The sequence below is a fragment of the Podarcis muralis genome, chromosome 17, assembly GCF_964188315.1.
Source record: "Podarcis muralis chromosome 17, rPodMur119.hap1.1, whole genome shotgun sequence".
NCBI classification, from domain to species: domain Eukaryota; kingdom Metazoa; phylum Chordata; class Lepidosauria; order Squamata; family Lacertidae; genus Podarcis; species Podarcis muralis.
The window spans coordinates 9195637-9213611 of record NC_135671.1 but is presented as its reverse complement, the minus strand read 5'-3'; the positions used below and the strand labels follow the sequence as shown (position 1 = coordinate 9213611).

Below are 17975 nucleotides of genomic sequence, written 5' to 3'. Positions count from 1 at the left end.
CACTGCAACTCAGTAAAGCCATACCAATGCAACTCCTTGTTCTCAAGGCAATACAGTGGTACCTCGGGTTACATATGCTTCAGGTTACATACAATTCAGGTTACAGACTCCGCTAATCCAGAAATAGTGCTTCAGGTTATGAACTTTGCTTCAGGATGAGAACAGAAATCGTGCTTCAGCGGCATGGCGGCAGCAGGAGGCCCCATTAGCTAAAGTGGTGCTTCAGGTTAAGAACAGTTTCAGGTTAAGTACGGACCTCCGGAACAAATTAAGTACTTAACCCAAGGTACCACTGTAGAGGGTATTTTAGTCTAGTCTAGTCCAGGGTACCTTCAAGATTCCAGTGCACCATACAAAAGTGTAAAAGCAATTCCGATAGCATTAAATTAAAATATATTTAAACAAACGACAAAATATAGAGCAGGCTAAAACTAAAGGATTAAAAAGAGCTCTGGCTAAGTAGTATGTGGTTAGAATGTTAAGACTAGTACAAATTCCTACGCAGCATGAAGTTCATTGGGTGAAATTGAACCAGCCATTATCTCTCAGCCTAGACTACCTTGCAGGGTTGAAAGCATTGCAATCTATCTAGAAAAAGAGGTGCTGGAACTCACCATGAACGTCTCCCTTGTTCTCTTATAATGGTAATGGCACCCACCTGAGAGGTGCTGGAACTGAATGCCAGCGAGTTTCAGCTGAAATAAAGTCCTGGTTGTTAGGACAATAAAATGGGGAGGCGGATAACAATTCTTTCACTCCTTCAAGGAAAGGTGGGATATAAATATAATGAGAAATAAACAATGCCAGTGCAAATATAAGTGTCTTAACCCAGCACCCAAAAAAGTGTGATGTGCAGTATTGTAGACATATCCAGATCCCAGTGCCACAAGCAGAATTTAAGAAACAAAGTCCACATAGGCCAGGAAGATGATATTTAAAAAGAGTACAGGTCAGGTCAGCTAATTTTGTTCCCACCAGCTCCAATTGGACAAGGCTGTTTTAAAATCTAAGTACTGTATACAAAGAGCACTTGTTTTCCAGATCTGGTGGAAGTTCATTGAAATTAAGTGTTGTCAAATCCCAGTACTGTATTTCTTTGATAAGCCCCCAGACTGAAGCTTGCAAGCTCCTGAGATTCTAGGAGAACCACGTCAAGCACCGACTCAGATTAATTTGTGTCTTTTGCAATTGGTTGTTTTGACATTCGCAGAACAGAGGCCAAAGTAGCACAGCATGGCAGAAGGTATAGCTACTTAAATAAGGGAGGGTGGCAGAGAAAATGTGACATTGATTGTCTGAGAAATATGTTGACAGTCCCTTTTTGATCCCGGTGCATGGAACTCCCCTAGAGCAATCAACATTTGGAATTAGATTGTGAGAATTTTGCTTTACAAGACTCTGTTTCAAAAGGACCAGTGGAAGATACAAATAGCAACTTCACACGATTATTAACATGGGATACAATCCACCAGGACCTTCTTTTGCAGGAGCTGCTCTGCCATCAAAAGGAGCTGCCCTATAGTTTGTGGTGGCATCAACAAGCAGAAGGAACATTTGGGGTGAACTTGGCCGCTAGCTGATGGGTGTCCCATACAAGGTTTTCCAAATAAGGGTCCAATTCATCTAGTGCTTTAGGTATATTTCAGAGTTAAGATACGACTTGCAAAACAGTTCTGCTACTACAATACAAGGCTGAATCTACACAGATATAAAAAAAGAAAACACTGTGAAAATGCTTTTAAAAAGTTTTAAAATATATATGGAATTTGCCATTAGCTCATCAGCACCATCTAGTGTCTCATTTGTACAATGCACTTAAAACACACTTAAAATGTTATATTTGCAGCTCTGAGTCCCAGGTCTGCATCTCTACACACTGATGGACCCACCCTGAGAACCAAGCTGTACATGCAGAAACATCAAATGCTGCTATCGTTCTTGGACTGTGCCATGTATAATAGAGAATTATATTTGAACAATCCACACACATCAAGCTCTTTTGCCTAACGGAAAAGCTAACGTACCTGGGGAAAGGGTCCTGGCCAGCTGGCTCTAAGTTGTGCTAGTTTTCAACACGTGGGGAAGTTTTCTTCCAAACATGGGCAAGCATTGGGACCATGTGAAGCCGAACAATCCCAGGTGAACTGTATCACTTTTTCTATCTGAAAGTCTAGCTCCATTACCAGAGATAGTGAGGACCAGATGTGCTAGCTGGAGAACTTCACTACAGAGGATTGCCTTCCAGCACAGGACCAAGATGCTGATCATATGTGAGCGTGTTTTGTTTTTGTATTTAAATGGGTGGACAAGTCTGGTGTAGGTCTCTGTAGCACTTCATATAATTCAGAGGAGGAAGAAACATGCATTTCTGCAATGGGTTAAACATGACTCTTAACACACTCTAAATATTTATTTGGGATCTGTGACCAGCTGAAGCTTCTGGGCATTGTTTTTAATGAGTGCAAATAGTATGATTGACCCACAGTTCAGAGGCAGGGATCTGTCTTTTCTGTAACATGTAAAGCATTTGTCAGGCGTTTTCACACCCAACGCAAGAAGGCAGAGTGACATCAGTCCCAACACATTTTAAACACAGCAAATGTAATAAAATGGAGGCCGGAAGCAACAGTTTGAAGCAACTGTTTCATGTCACTTGATATTAATGCCAGCTCTGCAACAGACACGCACATATGCCACTTAGAGATTTTTAAATATTAAGTTTAGACAGCGCTATTTTTCTAGCTAAAAAGAAGTGCTGAAACTCACTGTGAACACCTCCCTCGTTCTTTTATCATGGCAATGGCGTCCACCTGAGTTCCGGCGAGTTCTGGCTGAAGAAGAAGAAAAAAGCCCTGAATTTAGAAATGTTTTTGAATAAATAAAATAAAATGTTGACGGTTTAACAGCTGCCTCCACAACCCAATGTAGGTCTTAACACTAGCTGCAGGTAGCCCAGCTTTTAAAAATCCTAACAAAGCCCTTAATATGTCCGTCTCTCTGTCATTGTCTCTGTCTTTCTCATACACAAACACACAAGTACAAATCTGCCTCTTCTTCCCTGATAGGAAGAAAGCACAACTGCACACCTGCTCACATTCCCCTCTCACTATCCTGCATTTCACATTCCCTACTCCCCATGAGACTTTTGCATGGCATTTCAAGTTATGCATACAAAAGAAGATGCTATATAATCGCAAGAATAATTTTTTCTATGTGGTGGGGTCTGTAAGTTTCCACAGAACTGAATGTAAACGGGGGGGGGGGGATCTGCCAACTCTTTTACTATTACCAATTTTAATTTAAACAACCACCTAAGGTTCAAGATCAGTTTGACTACAATAAGATAGGATATCCATATTCAAATACAGTGGTACCTCTGGTTGTGAATGGGATCCGTTCCGGAGGCCCGTTCGCAACATGAAAAGAACGCAACCAACAGCGGCACATCTGCGCATACGCGGGTTGCTATTCGCCGCTTCTGCGCATGCGTGTGACGTCATTTTGCGCTTCTGCGCATGTGCGAGTGGCGATACCCAGAAGTAACCCTTTCCAGTACTTCTGGGTCGCCGCAGGACGTAACCTGAAAGAACGTAACATGAAGCGGACGTAACATGAGGTATGACTGTATCTCAAGGGCTGCCACATGGAAGAGGGAACAAGCTCGTTTTCTCCTACTCTGGAGAGTAGGCCTCGAACCAACGGCTTCAAGCTACAAGAAAGGAGATTCCGACTAAACATCAGGAAGAACTTTTTGTTTGGCGGTGGAACAGACTCTCTCGGGAGGTGGTGGACTCTCCTTCCTTTTAAGCAAAGGTTGGATGGCCATCTGTCATGGATGCTTTAGTTGAGATTCCCGCATTGCAGGGGGTTGGACTAGATGACCCTTGGGTCCCTTCCAACTCTATGATTCTATGACTATAGCAAATACTTTGAAGCTGGGCACCAGGCTGTGCCCTCTTGACCTGTCCTCCAAATGGCCACGTTCCACGCGCTAGCCAATCAACCTGGTTCTGCCCAGTTCTGGCACACACCCCTCTGGCATTTTTGCTAAACCCCAGGTTGGCAACCCTAACGTAAGCACTGCAGATTCCAAAGGCTTCCGCAGCAGCCCCAGACACTTAATCCCCCCTCGGTGGGGTTTTCAGCCACAGCCATTTATACTATAAACTCCCTGCACACCGCCCTCACGGCTGGATAGCCTGACACATATTAAACAGGGTCTGATTCTGACAGCTGCTTCACACAAAAGGAACCGGGCGAGTTCTTTGTAATTAAAAAAAAAATAGAGCTGTAGGCATTCAGGCCTTCTCAGGATCAGTGCTTTGATTCAATATGTGTAGTAAATTTCTTCACGTCTCATTCCCCCTTTTCTGCTCCATCTTTTTGCTACAAAGAGGAGCAGCTGACCCATACAGAGGAGCAGCCGTGGGGCTTCACCACTCTGCACCAGGGGTAGGGAAATGGGATGTGGATGCTTCGCTCAGAATGGCTAGAGCAACGTTCACCCCCCCCCTTTCTGTGGAAATGGAGCGGCCCGTGGTCCCCCCCCTCCCTCTGCTCAGAATGAAAGCAAAGGCTGAAAGACCCACTGCTTTGAATGAAGTTTGGGCAAAGTTCCTGTAGCCACAGATGTACACATACGCAGCAGCAAGCAAGAGCCAGACCCGCTGCCTCAAATCCCTGTGCTATCAGGGCAGGAGATGCGGGGAAGGGGAGGGGGAGGGGGGCTCCCTCATATGGATTTTGTTTCAAGGCTCTGCTGAATGTCTCCATTTATTCTGCCACAGGATTTTGCTGCGCACGCATTTTTAATGAGGGCTTTTGCTGCCGCCGCTGCAAACTTGCGAGAGCATCCTACTGAAAACAAAAGTTCAGATGGGAATACAAAGCGGCAGCTCCCAAAACACTGCCAGCACCACCACATGCACAATAGGCTCATATAATCGCAATTTTCCAGTCCCCCCCCCCCTTCAGACAGAGAAAGTTCTGCTTTTCAGGTTCCTGCCCCTCACGAAATCCCCATTCCTGTTTTGCCATTTGGATGAAGCATTGGCCTGCTTTGAAATTTTCCTATTTTTGTGCGCTCTAAAATCCAACCCCCCGCCCAGGTTTCAGCATCTTCCCCTTCCATCTCTATAATTTAGTTTGGGCAGGGTGGGGTTCCTGCGCATATATGTAAATGCATGCACAGGGGCACAAAACGCACTGTTCCCCTTCAGGTCCCTTCAGGTGGTAGCTGTGGCTGAACGTGTTCAAAGTTACAGGAGGCTTTTCTTTAATATGCCAGATTCACTGAAGGATTTAAGACTCTATTAAATGCAACATGTTTGTGTGTTGTGGCCTGGGGGGGGGGTGGGATAGAAAAATGGTTATTGTCAGTTTACTAACACACCCTGCCTCAGAAGCCAGCAACGGACAGACTTTTGTGGAGCAACGCAACGCAACCTATAGCTGATGCAGGAGAGCCTTCAACAACATGTGTCCGTGATGGTTTGAGAAAGTACACAAGCGCCTCTCTTTCTCTCTTTGTCTGAGAAATGGTGGACGGTATGAGCCTGCACAGGCCTATTTTTGCTTCGGAGTGGAGGAATGGGGGGGGGGGGCAGGGAACGCACCTCTGAGCTGGCAAAGTCAGGCCTGTGGTGCTGAGATACATAAAGAAACGAAAGATGGAGAATTCAAACTAAAACGCACAAAGAATCATATGCATCAGGCACTCCAGAAAAGCCCTCAGATATGTGCATTGTCAAGTCTGTGTATACAAAGTACAAGGGGGGTGGGGGGAGAGAGAAGGGTGAATTTTTTTGAAAACAAAAGGCAGAATGAAAAGCATAATCCATGTGATAAATCCCCTTTTCTGTGGGGAACATGTCAGGTCCTGAGGAGAGAAAGGCCTGGAATGTGCAGGGCAGACCACACAAACCAAGGAGACAAAACCACCCATGAGGGCGAAGGGAAGGAGGGGCGAGTCAGACAAGAGGAATGGCGCTGAAAGGGAAAGAATGAACAAGATAGGCACAAAAGAGGCTGAATGGCACAAAGGTGCAGGGAGAGGGAACAAGAGCAGCATGCAGAGAGGGGACAAGGCTGGGAGGAGATCGGTGGCTCTGCAGAAGAGGTGGGAATGGAAACAGGTAGCAAAGCGGCGAACACTGGCAGGGGATAAGGAGAAGAATGGGAACCAAACATAACACACTCCAGACAGTCCCCAAAACATAACAGCCGAGCCTTTCCAGCAAGTCTGACTTAACACTGGGAGTTCTGCAGCACTAGGCGCAAATTCTACCAAATGTCTGTGGCTTGCAAAGTTTGAATGTACTCGTTGTGCTGCCTCACTTTGCTATTCAGAGCTGCCTGCCTCTATCCCACAATTCCATGACAGGGCAGAAAATGTGATTGGTTTTTGCCATTTTTTGGCAAGATAATTTGATAGAATACACAGAGCTAGCATATATGACAGCAGGGGGGGAAAGAAACCAAGACGAGACTCAAGATGAGTGGAAATACTTGGGAGAGTATTTAAGGAGATTTGTTGTTGTTGTTGTTTAGTCGTTTAGTTGTGTCCAACTCTTTGTGATATAATATTTAAATTAACTTACAAGTAGGAACAACAGTGTGAGCAGCAGTTACTAACAATAAGGGTTGAAATAGGATGGAAGAAAAGGATATACAGCAAAATAAGGTTGCCATGGAATGGGAAGTTCTGAGGGAAGTGATTTATTGCAGAAAATGTATGATGTATATTCAAAATATGAAAAATGTATAAAAAAATTAAAAAAAGGAAATGTGATGTGTTTGGTAATTGTCACATAATCTGGTAGCGAAAAAACCCAAAACCACTTTTTTTTTTTAAAGGTAGGCATGGGGGTCTAGCTCTTATAACAAATGCTGACCTGAAAGATGTGATGGGAAAACTCTTTTGGTGATTCAGTAGCACGCTTTACAAAGCTATTTCCCATGGGAAAATAGCGAACTTCCCCCTCAAGTCTGAATATATAACCTGCATATTAATTAAACTGGGATTGTTACAGGATCCAGACGCCTGCCTTTCCCTTTTTCCAGACTTGCCTGGTGATTGTGGCAGTGGCATCCCAGCAGAGGTGGATTTTAGGGGGCACGACCAGTTCTCCCACAGTGGGTGCTGAGCCAAGATGGCGCCACAGGGGGTGCTGCAACCATGACATCAAAGGGAAGGCAAGAGGTGGGGGGCACCAAATTTTGGCGTCGCAGAGGGCACCACTGAAATTTTAAAGCCCAAAGGTCGCCGCTGATCTCAGACACAAGGACCTCTGGGAAAAGTAGTTTCCACGCCACCTGTGGTATGGACTTAGGCATCCTGTAGAACTATGTTGTCTTTGTCCATGGAGTTTTCTTGGCAGAGATACTGGAGTGGCTTGCCAGGTCCTGCTCCAGGTGGATCACGTTTGGTCAAAACTCTCCACTATGACCTGTCCATCTTGGGTGGCCCTGCACGGCATAGCTCATAGCTTCTCTGAGTTATTCAAGCCCCTTCGCCACGGCAAGGCAGTGATCCATGAAGGAGCAGTGATCCATGAAGGAAATCAGCCCTGAGTGCTCACTGGAAGGACAAATCGTGAAGTTGAGGCTCCAATACTTTGGCCATCTCATGAGAAGAGAAGACTCCCTGGAAAAGACCCTGATGTTGGGAAAGATGGAGGGCACAAGGAGAAGGGGACGACAGAGGATGAGATGGTTGGATAGTGTTCTCGAAGCTACAAACATGAGCCTGACCAAACTGCGGGAGGTGGTGGAAGACAGGAGTGCCTGGCGTGCTCTGGTCCATGGGGTCACGAAGAGTCGGACACGACTAAACGACTAAACAACAACAACAGAACTATGTTTCCCAGCATCTTCAGTACGAGAACACTGTAATGGCAACATTCTAGGTACTGGGAAGGAGACTTCACACAGAGGCTGCATATACATTACCATTTACTCAGATCCCAACACACTCCCATCCCTGATGTTTGAAGCAGTGTATACATGTAGTTAGCCACAATCAATCTCTATCCTGTAGTTTCTTTTAAAATGCTCTTTGATGTGTTTCTCTTCAAACCAGGTTCCACCCGATTTGAAAGCGTAAGCCACATTCACTTTGTGGTTAAGCTGAGGTGTGTCCCTTTGAGACAGCTGTTGCACACGTGCAATGACAGCTTCCCAAACTGGAGGTTGCAGGCATGGGTGTGCATTCATGTACAGGAACATGGCACTCGTATAACGTGCATTGTGGCAATGTATATAAACTGCAGCAGGAGAAGAGTGTTCATTAATGCTCTTGAAAATGCACAATTGATTTCATTATTTTAGGGCATATTCACAAGTAACACTGAACAGTTTTTATAGAGGAACGTGCCATGTGGAGTTGCCAGCAATGAATCCCTGCAGCTGAGAATTTAACAGTAGCTTGGCATACAGACATTTGCTAGATAATGTGTTTATCACCTTGCAGTGAAAAGGTTCACCTGCTGAATTTTATACATCAGATGCTAAAAGAGTTAAGGCCAGAAGAAGCTGTGCTTTTTTTCTGGTTTGTTTTGTAACTCTAGCCTCTTGTGAACTGTGTTAAAATGGGACAAAAAGTGTTGAGAAATAGTTTCTATTTGCACAGACTCTCTGGCTAACTTAAGTTTTATGTATGGACTCACCGACAAGAGAGTTGTAAAAACTGGTTCAAAAACAATGTACTTAAATAAGAAAAATAATTCAGCAGAACATTCTTCGCTTTGCACTAATTTAGGATCAATTTCATAAAGAAAGCAATGAGCATCTTTGTGCTGTGTACAAACAGGCGAGTTTAGAGGCTTTGAAATCCTTAGAAGAAAGCTGCCCCTCAAACGCAGGAGGAAATTCATACCTAGAACCTTCACGGTTAACAACTCCACTTCCAATGGTTTTTGTGAGCACAGAAGAGGATCAGCAGTACCATGTGGCAAGGTGAAGATAGCTGCTTTAGTAGTAGAATTTAGGGCAGAGGCACGGGACCTGTAGCCTCCAGATGATGTTGGATTTCAACTCCCATCAGCCCCAGCCAGCATGACCAATGGTCATGGATTATGGGTGCTGTAGTCCAGTAACCCATGGAAAGTCAAACATTCCCTATCCTTGATTTAGATCAGTGTTTCCCAAACTTGGGCCTCCAGCTCTTTTTTGAACTACAAATCCCATCATCCCTGGCCACCGGTCCTGCTAGCTAGGGATGATGGGAGTTGTAGTCCAAAAAATGGCTGGCGACCCAAATTTGGGAAACACTGATTTAGACAATAGACAAAGGCAGGAATTGACGTCTGAATAGTAGGGTGAGATTTTCCAAAGTGTTAATCTTAGCATAGGGTTAGGGGTGGGACATCATTGGTGGGTTTTGCTTCAGTCAGCAAAATGTTTTGGACCAGCAGTAGCGCAATAGTGGACCACCCCTTCCCCAGGAAAGGAGGGCAGCTATTTATGCATTGCCCAAAAACAAGGACAGAAAGACGACACCAATTTGAATAAAATTTGCTTGTGACTTTTCATACGTAGAGGTGCAAACTTAGAAATAATTACATGCAATCTAACTGGAAATAAAACGTACCTCACAATGGTGACCTTACTGCTGAGGGTCAACTTCAAATCTCTTGCTCTCTGTTTTTATGGTTCTTTGTTGTTTTAACCAAACTTGGACTGAACAGCCCTTGGATAGAGTGTTGTCTTCACATAGAGGACCCTCCTCTCTGACAGTCCTTTGGATTAGAGGTCTGTAAAGTAAGACATAAGGCCACTCAGTAGTGTAGAATCACATAATCATAGAATTGTAGAGTTGGAAGTGTTCCCCGAGGGTCATCTGGTCCAATTCCCTGCAATGCATGCATCTTTCAAGGCCCAGGACATAGGGTCCTAGAGACCTCTAGTCTTTAAGAAGCAGTGTTGGCTCAGGAAAAGGGATCGAGTTCAGCTCCCAGAAAGTTTGAGACCTACCGCATCTGCCAGATATAAGTTACTGTATATGTCTGTTTAAGGAATGTCAGTTCCTCAAACCGTACTAATTTGACTTAACATTAAACTCAGACAAGTTGTCAAAGTTACCTTTTGTAGAAAGCCTTTAATAAGGCTAATCTGAACATTCAGATCTTGGCCAGATTTCAGTTTGAACTTCAGGGTTTTTGGAAGAAACAGAACCACTTGCCAAATCCTTCTGACACTTCCTGGAATTTGAACAGTGTCCTGACATGGGCTTTTAAAAGCCTATCTTCCAATCCCTTTAAAGCTTTCCACACATATATGCACAGAAAGAGCTGGTTTAACAAGTGAGGATTAAAAAAAAACACCCAAGTGTGTGTGTGTGTGTGTTGTTTTATCTCTAACCCGCCTTTTGTCCTAAGCAATGTCCTCAGGGCAGCTTACAACAACAATATAAAGTCACAAAGTTTAAATTAAAACACACGGGTCCTGTCATTTGGCTGGCAGTGGCGGGCAACAGTAAAGCCTGCTCACCTTGTCATTTTAAGAAGAAAGCAACTTGCCAGTTTTCTGACACTGGGAGCTTATGAAAAGTTTTAATGAATGGAGGTGTACATACGTACATATATCCTAATTCACCTATCATCTGATTGGCAAGAGAGTAGATGCCTTTCAATCCCCGACCTTCTGTTGGGTTATAGCCAACTTTTTTATAAAAAAAACAAACAGAGGAAGTTTTGAGAACACACTTTTCAAAAAAAACCCCAGAACAAATAGTAAAGCAACTGTCATTTCAGTTCATCTTTGGTTTTGCATTATTGCTATGTTTTGTTTACCTTGTAAAATTATACAGTGGTACCTCAGGTTAAGTACTTAATTCGTTCCAGAGGTCCGTACTTAACCTGAAACTGTTCTTAACCTGAAGCACCACTTTAGCTAATGGGGCCTCCTGCTGCCGCCGCGCCGCCGGAGCATGATTTCTGTTCTCATCCTGAAGCAAAGTTCTTAACCTGAAGCACTATTTCTGGGTTAGTGGAGTCTGTAACCTGAAGCGTATGTAACCCGAGTTACCACTGTAATCACAAATTGTAAGTTTTGCTATTGGCACCCTGCTTCTGAAGACGTGTCTTCCTTGAGGGAGAATGTTTCAGTCTCAATACTGTACTTCAATGCAGGCCTCCCTCAGCCCCTCCTATTTCGCAACCGCCGTGAACTTTTCACATGCCTGATGCCAGGTATGTTTGGCCTCCAGACAAAGGAGCTTTGACATGTACACACCTGCATTTCTGGAGCGAAGCTGCAGTTCCCAAGGGTTGAATGCATACATGCCATCTACATTATCTCAAGCATAATCACTCAAAGCTGTTTATTGGTATAGAATCCTGCAAGCATTGTCCTATGTACCCGAGAATCACCTCTTACGGCACACACCATCGCAGCAGCAACATCACATACTGCCTTAGTTTATTCCCACATTCCCCATCACTGCTACTGAAGTCACCTGCTCTGTAGCTAGATTAAAAAAACGCGGGTGACACAGTGGTCTAAATCACTGAACCTCTTGGGCTTGCCGATCGGAAGGTTGGCGGTTTGAATACCCACGACGGAGCAGGCTCCTGTTGCTCTGTCCCAGCTCCTGCCAACCTAGCAGTTCAAAAGCACACCAGTGCAAGTAGGTATCTAGATTAGAACATTTCAGCAAGCAACCCAACGTAACACAGAACAGCAGCCCCCAAACCCAATACATAGACTTAGCAGGTGAAGCTTTGTATGGCATGGAGTTAGTGAGATGGGAAAAGCCAGTGTGGTGTAGTGGTTAAGAGTGGTAGACTTGTAATCTGGTGAACCGGGTTCGTGTCTCTGCTCCTCCACATGCAGCTGCTGGGTGACCTTGGGCCAGTCACACTTCTTTGAAGTCTCTCAGCCTCACCACCTCACAGAGTGTTTGTTGTGGGGGAGGAAGAGAAAGGAGAATGTTAGCCGCTTTGAGACTCCTTATCAAATCCAAACTCTTCTTCTCTTCTTCTTCATCGCCTGCTCGATTTATGTAAGTTAGGGCCACCCAGAGGCAGAAGACAGGAGAGAGACTTTGTGCTGGCCACCAGGCAATGGCTTTCCCTCCCACCGCACCTGTCCTGCTTAACCCCCCCAGCCGTAGGAGCCTTTCCCAGACCAGGACTTTAGGAACAACAAAAGCAGCTGGGAAGGGAGAAGAGGAACTCAGAGACATTAAATACATACACACACACACGCACACACACACACACACACACACATATATAGTGTGTCTTTGCTTCTCAGTTTGCAGTGTTACCGTATTTTATGCACAGTGAGTTATTTTTATTGATTATAGTTTAGAAATTATTTATTTATTGTAATTGTTATTGTAATAAATAAATTATTTATTGTAATTATTTATTGTAATTATTGTTACAGATAGGTAGCTGTGTTGGTCTGCCATAGTAAAAAAAAAAAAAATTCCTTCCAGTAGCACCTTAAAGACCAACTAAGTTAGTTCTTGGTATGAGCTTTCGTGTGCATGCACACATCTGAAGAAGTGTGCATGCACACGAAAGCTCATACCAAGAACTAACTTAGTTGGTCTTTAAGGTGCTACTGGAAGGATTTTTTTTTTATTGTAATTATTGTAATTGTTAAGGGTGAATTTCTGTTTAATTATTATTTGCTGATATTTATTGTGTACTATTGTATTATAGATTATTGAATATTATTGTATTGGATATAAGCTATTTATTTTAAAGTTAGGCTTTTATCATGAAATCCTTGTCTTGGATCCTATTTTTATAAGGTGTGCGATCTTAGTTGTTTCTTCAGCTTGTAAACTGCCTTGGGTACGATAATATAGGAAGGCGGTATGCAAATTAAAAGTGAAATGGAATGGAATGGTATGAAGAGCAGAGGTGGTGCGTAGGGGAGGGATGGGACAACCCTGAAAGCAGCATCCAATGGTGTAATCCCTGTAGAGCAATCTGCTCCAGGGCTCACAAATTTGGCAGTCACCCAACAAAAACCTAGAGTTGTCCCAATCTGCCTGTAAGCAGGGACTGCAAACTTCTAAACTGTCTCTTGTAGCCTTTGCCTTCGACAGGAACATGATGTGTAAATATCTGCAGGAGAGTAGTATATCTCTCATCCCCTAAGGCACACTCTTCCATTGACTCTCAAGACAGACAGATGCCAACAAATCTGCTTAGGGCAGAAGAGCAGGTTAGGTTATTATTTTTCTGATCAGTTGGCAACGCTACCCTGAAGCCCACCTATTGTGTTACAAATCGTGCTGATGAGCACAGCACAGTTCTCCCAGAGATATCAAGATCCCTGTTGCTTCAGGATACCAGCCAAGTGCATTCTGGCTGGTTCCCTAATAGGGCAGCAGGTGTTCCACAGAGCCCATCATCAAGGCTGGATAAATAATTAAACCTGCTAAATATGCTATAGTATCATGGAATAGACCTCGGGCCAAACCACACATGATATTAGTCACAAGTTTCAAGATGTGTGCTTGGCTTGGCTGCTTTCATTATTATAATAATATAATAATAATTTATTATTTATATCCCACCCATCTGCCTGGGTTTCCCCAGCCACTCTTTCAGCGGTTGCACCCCGATCCGGATGAGGGGCTGCTAGGTTGGCCAGGTATAAAAGAAGAGAGGGCACCTGCATCTTAATAGTTGTGTGTTGTTGTTTAGTCGTTTAGTCGTGTCCGACTCTTCGTGACCCCATGGACCAGAGCACGCCAGGCACTCCTGTCTTCCACTGCCTCCCGCAGTTTGGTCAGACTCATGCTGGTAGCTTCGAGAACACTATCCAACCATCTCGTCCTCTGTCTCCCCTTCTCCTTGTGCCCTCCATCTTTCCCAGCATCAGGGTCTTTTCCAGGGAGTCTTCTCATGAGGTGGCCAAAGTATCGGAGCCTCAGCTTCAGGATCTGTCCTTCCACTGAGCACTCAGGGCTGATTTCCTTAAGAATGGATAGGCTTGATCTTCTTGCAGTCCATGGGACTCTCAAGAGTCTCCTCCAGCACCATAATTCGAAAGCATCAATTCTTCGGCGATCAGCCTTCTTTATGGTCCAGCTCTCACTTCCATACATCACTAAATAGTTGAGCAGAATCATATAATTGCAGAGCTGGAAGGGACCATGAGGGTCATCTGGTCCAACCCCCTGAAAAGCAGGAATATTTTGCCCAATGTGGGGTTCGAACCCACAACCCTGAGATTAAGAGGGTCATGTGCTACCAATTGAAAAGGGAATCTCACCAGATGTAGCTTTCATTGCATGGTGGAGTTCCTTCTTCTACACAACTATTCAAATTGCAGGAACTCTAGCTGTTCTCCTTCCATCTGGCCATCCTAGGCACCGTGCCAGTTTTCTGCTGGAAATCACCCTCTGCCTAGAAGCTGTTTGCCCTCCGTGGTGCTGTTTTCAGTAAAAATAAAAGCAGCCACGTTAAGCACGTCATGTGCAATTTGGCCCTTGCACTAATAACTGTATCTAGAGATCTATGGAAGTTAGTGCCTTTGGCAGAGACTTGCCAAGCCTAAGATAATCTTTTTTTTATTAAGAGAAAGAACAAGGCCAGAACACCCAATAGAAATATATATTCTTACTAGCTCTGCTTCTGTGACTCTAATGGCATCCTGGAACACAGAAATTAAACAGATAAAACTTTCCCCTACCTTTGATCTGTTTTAGACAAAGGCATACTTTCCTCCCCCATGACTATGTGCTCAAATGAAGTCTACCTCCTCACCACTTATCCCCATTCCAGGAAAACAACTTCACCCTCTGAAGCTGGGCTATTTTTTCTAGAAAAAGAGGTGCCAGAACTCACTATGAACACCTGCTTTGTTCTCTTATAATGGCAATGGTGCCCACCTGAGAGGTGCTGGAACTGAGTTCCTGTGAGCTCTGGCTGGAAAAAAAAGCCCTTCTCAAAGGTAAGGGTTTGTTGTTCTTTGCTTTTTGTTTTGCTGAGGGTTGGGATCACCCATTATTTCCTTTTTTTTAGGAAGCTGCAAGGGAGGGGGAAGGCCCTGGCCAAGGGAGTCAGCAATGAGATAAAAACAGCACTCTGCAAGCAGTATGGAATTTGCAACTGCGAAAACAAGCAGGGAAGTGAGACAGGAGGAAGACCAGGATGGGGAAATAAGGGGCAGAAGCACAGCCAAACTAAGGGGGTCCTGGGCAATAGAGGTGTCCCATAGTTCTCTCTTTAAGCCAGGGTTACAGTTGCCAAAGGTGGCGCTGTGGGTTAAACCACAGAGCCTAGGACTTGCCGATCAGAAGGTCGGCGGTTCGAATCCCCGCAACGGGGTGAGCTCTTGTTGGTCGGTCCCTGCTCCTGCCAGCCTAGCAGTTTGAAAGCACGTCAAAGTGCAAGTAGATAAATAGGTACCGCTCCGGCGGGAAGGTAAACGGCATTTCCGTGCGCTGCTCTGGTTCGTCAGAAGCGGCTTAGTCATGCTGGCCACATGACCAGGAAGCTGTCTGTGGACAAACGCCGGCTTCCTCCAGTGGCGTAGCGTGGGGGTGCAGGGGGGGCCGGCCGCACCGGGCGCAACATCTGGGGTTAGGGCAAATCCACGGGTTAGGGGGCGCAAATCCACGGGTTGGGGGGCACAAATCCACGGGTTAGGGGGCGCAAATTACTTGCCTTGCCCCGGGTGCTGACAACCCACGCTACGCCACTGGCTTCCTCAGCCAGTAAAGCGAGATGAGCGCCGCAACCCCAGAGTCGGCCACGACTGGGGACCTAATGGTCAGGGGTCCCTTTACCTTTACAGTCGCCGAAACAGAATGCCATTTGGGGGCCAGACAGCTCAAAAGTCCTATTTTCCATATGACTTTTTGGTTCCTGAATTTCGTTCCGATGGTGCAGATAAAATACCATGGATAGAATTCTACAGGATGTGTTGCTAGTGTGTGAAAACAGGCAAGATCCAAGGATCCCCAGGCATGCACCTCCAGATGGTGGAGACATCAGGCACCATCCTGGCAGCAGAGCATCTTCACTTGGTCGCAAGCAGTCAAAAGCCAGGTGCAAAATGTGGGGCGCTTGGTGAATTTCAAGCGCTGCTCCCCACCGATGTACGTCAGGCTTCTTCACTACACAGCTTTGGCAAATTTACTATTTACTTTTTACACTGGACTTACGCGCGTTTCAGGACCCATCCTATTCCTGCGACTGTAATCCATTTTAATTGCTCTTAGTTGTGAATGTTAAAGGCTTGTAACACACCCTGGGACCTGCTGGCGAAGGCTGGGAAATAAATTCAATTTTTAAAACGACAACTTTACAACAGTTGGGAAAGGAGTGGGGGTGCAGACAACAAGCCTTCCCTTAAGAATAGGGGCAATACAAATACTCAGCAGTGCCTTTGTTTTGTTTGCGAATCACTGTTGTGTGTGAGGCTCATCAGTCCAAACTATTTGAATTGAGGTTTCCCAGGACTCTAACACCAGAGGATTTGGGATGCTTTTCTGGCTGACTGTTATTCTGGAAAAAAATAAACCTCCCCAATTAAGACACACGCTACAACTCTGCAGACAGAAGACTCCATTTTATTGCTCAGTTATTTGTGCACGGAGAATATTTATTTTCCAGCCCAGTCTCCCTTTCTGCATGTTTACTTCTTATCATATATACTGTGCCGGAAAGAAAACAAGATTACTTAACTAACGCTCCAAACATTAGTTGGGGGCAGCAGGGCAGACTAAAGAGAAACTGCTGCCTATGGAATCTATGCCAGCTTTTATCCCAGACCTGAATGCTTGTTGGATCAGTGGGAAAGACTAAGAGTATTCACTCCGTTCTGTGCAAAGATCTGCAGGCCAGCTGGGTGTGTTCATTAACAGCGGCTGGCTCTGTACATACCTGATTGCCCAGTCCTGGCAGATTAATTCAAAGCTCCCAGAGCCAGAAGACGCGGCAGGGTTGCTGCAGCTGCAGACGAGTGGGGGGGGGGGAACCTTTTAAACCTCGCAGTCCTGGCTCAGGAAAAGGAACCTGCAGTTCAGATAGGGAGAGATGGTGGCACGGACATGTCTGAGATTTACGAAACCCTTAGAAAGGCAAACGTTTACAGACAGGTGCCCTAATCTCCTATTTCATTACTTTCACTCCTTAGCTAATCCATCTTCCCATTCCTTGTTGCTTACGGGTAGGAATTTAGTCTGCTTTGCATTTTCATTCAAATCTACCTAATTTGCTAATGCAGCTATGTGAAACCTGCCCATTTCTGATTTTTGTTACGGAGCTGTCCATCCAACCTCCCCCGGCCCCTCCAAAATGAGAATATATGGGGGAACTTGCATAAAAATGTAGATAATAGTGAAAATAACATCAAAAGGCATTATATCAGGGGAAACTACTGGCAAAAATATGTATATTAGGGGAGATGCACACTAAAGTACTGGCGGGTTTTTGTGAGGATGTCAAAATACAAATTATTGGCAAACTGATGCAGAAATCTGGTGAAATTGCTGAATTTATGATCAGAAGAGAAATGGAGAAAAAACAAATTGGCAGATTTATCCATCCCTAATTTGGGCCCATAACATGGAAAAAACCCTCCTCCTCTAAGTCCCCCCCCCCTTCTCCCGATGAATGTTTCTTTATTGTGTCTGGTTCTGCTACTTTTAGAATGCCTTCCACTTCTTGAACACTCATCACAATTCACTACTATTTTCCCACCTGTCAATGCAGAAGTTACCAACTTCTCACTCACTTCTCACGTCCTGTTTCTTCTTCTTTTACTATATAAGAAAGAAGAAAGCAATGTAATATACAATTATAGTTTGTTCACCGAAGGGGGGAAAAAATGTACAAAGTTGTATTGTCTTGAAATTTACTTTTCAAGAATGACTCTCCGCCCCCTGCTCCCACATGTTGGCTAAGTTCTCAGTATTGCAAACCAGATGCATCCATACCAGCATATTAAATATGCATATTAAAGCATATTAAAGAATTTTACAACTTTTTATTCAGATCCCC

General features: G+C 44.7%; 1 protein-coding gene across 1 annotated transcript in view; it reads right to left on the bottom strand.

Annotated features, from left to right (window-relative positions):
• LOC114587337 (ephrin type-B receptor 5) overlaps positions 1-16969 on the bottom strand; it is a 156848-nt gene extending 139879 nt beyond the window's left edge. Inside the window, exons 1-3 of the mRNA XM_077921506.1 lie at positions 16857-16969; positions 9590-9752; positions 2767-2831 (exon numbers count right to left, since the gene is read on the bottom strand). The gene's annotated coding sequence lies outside the window, so the exon portion shown is untranslated. The remainder of the gene's footprint in view (positions 1-2766; positions 2832-9589; positions 9753-16856) is intronic.
• Positions 16970-17975: the final 1006 nt, after the last annotated feature.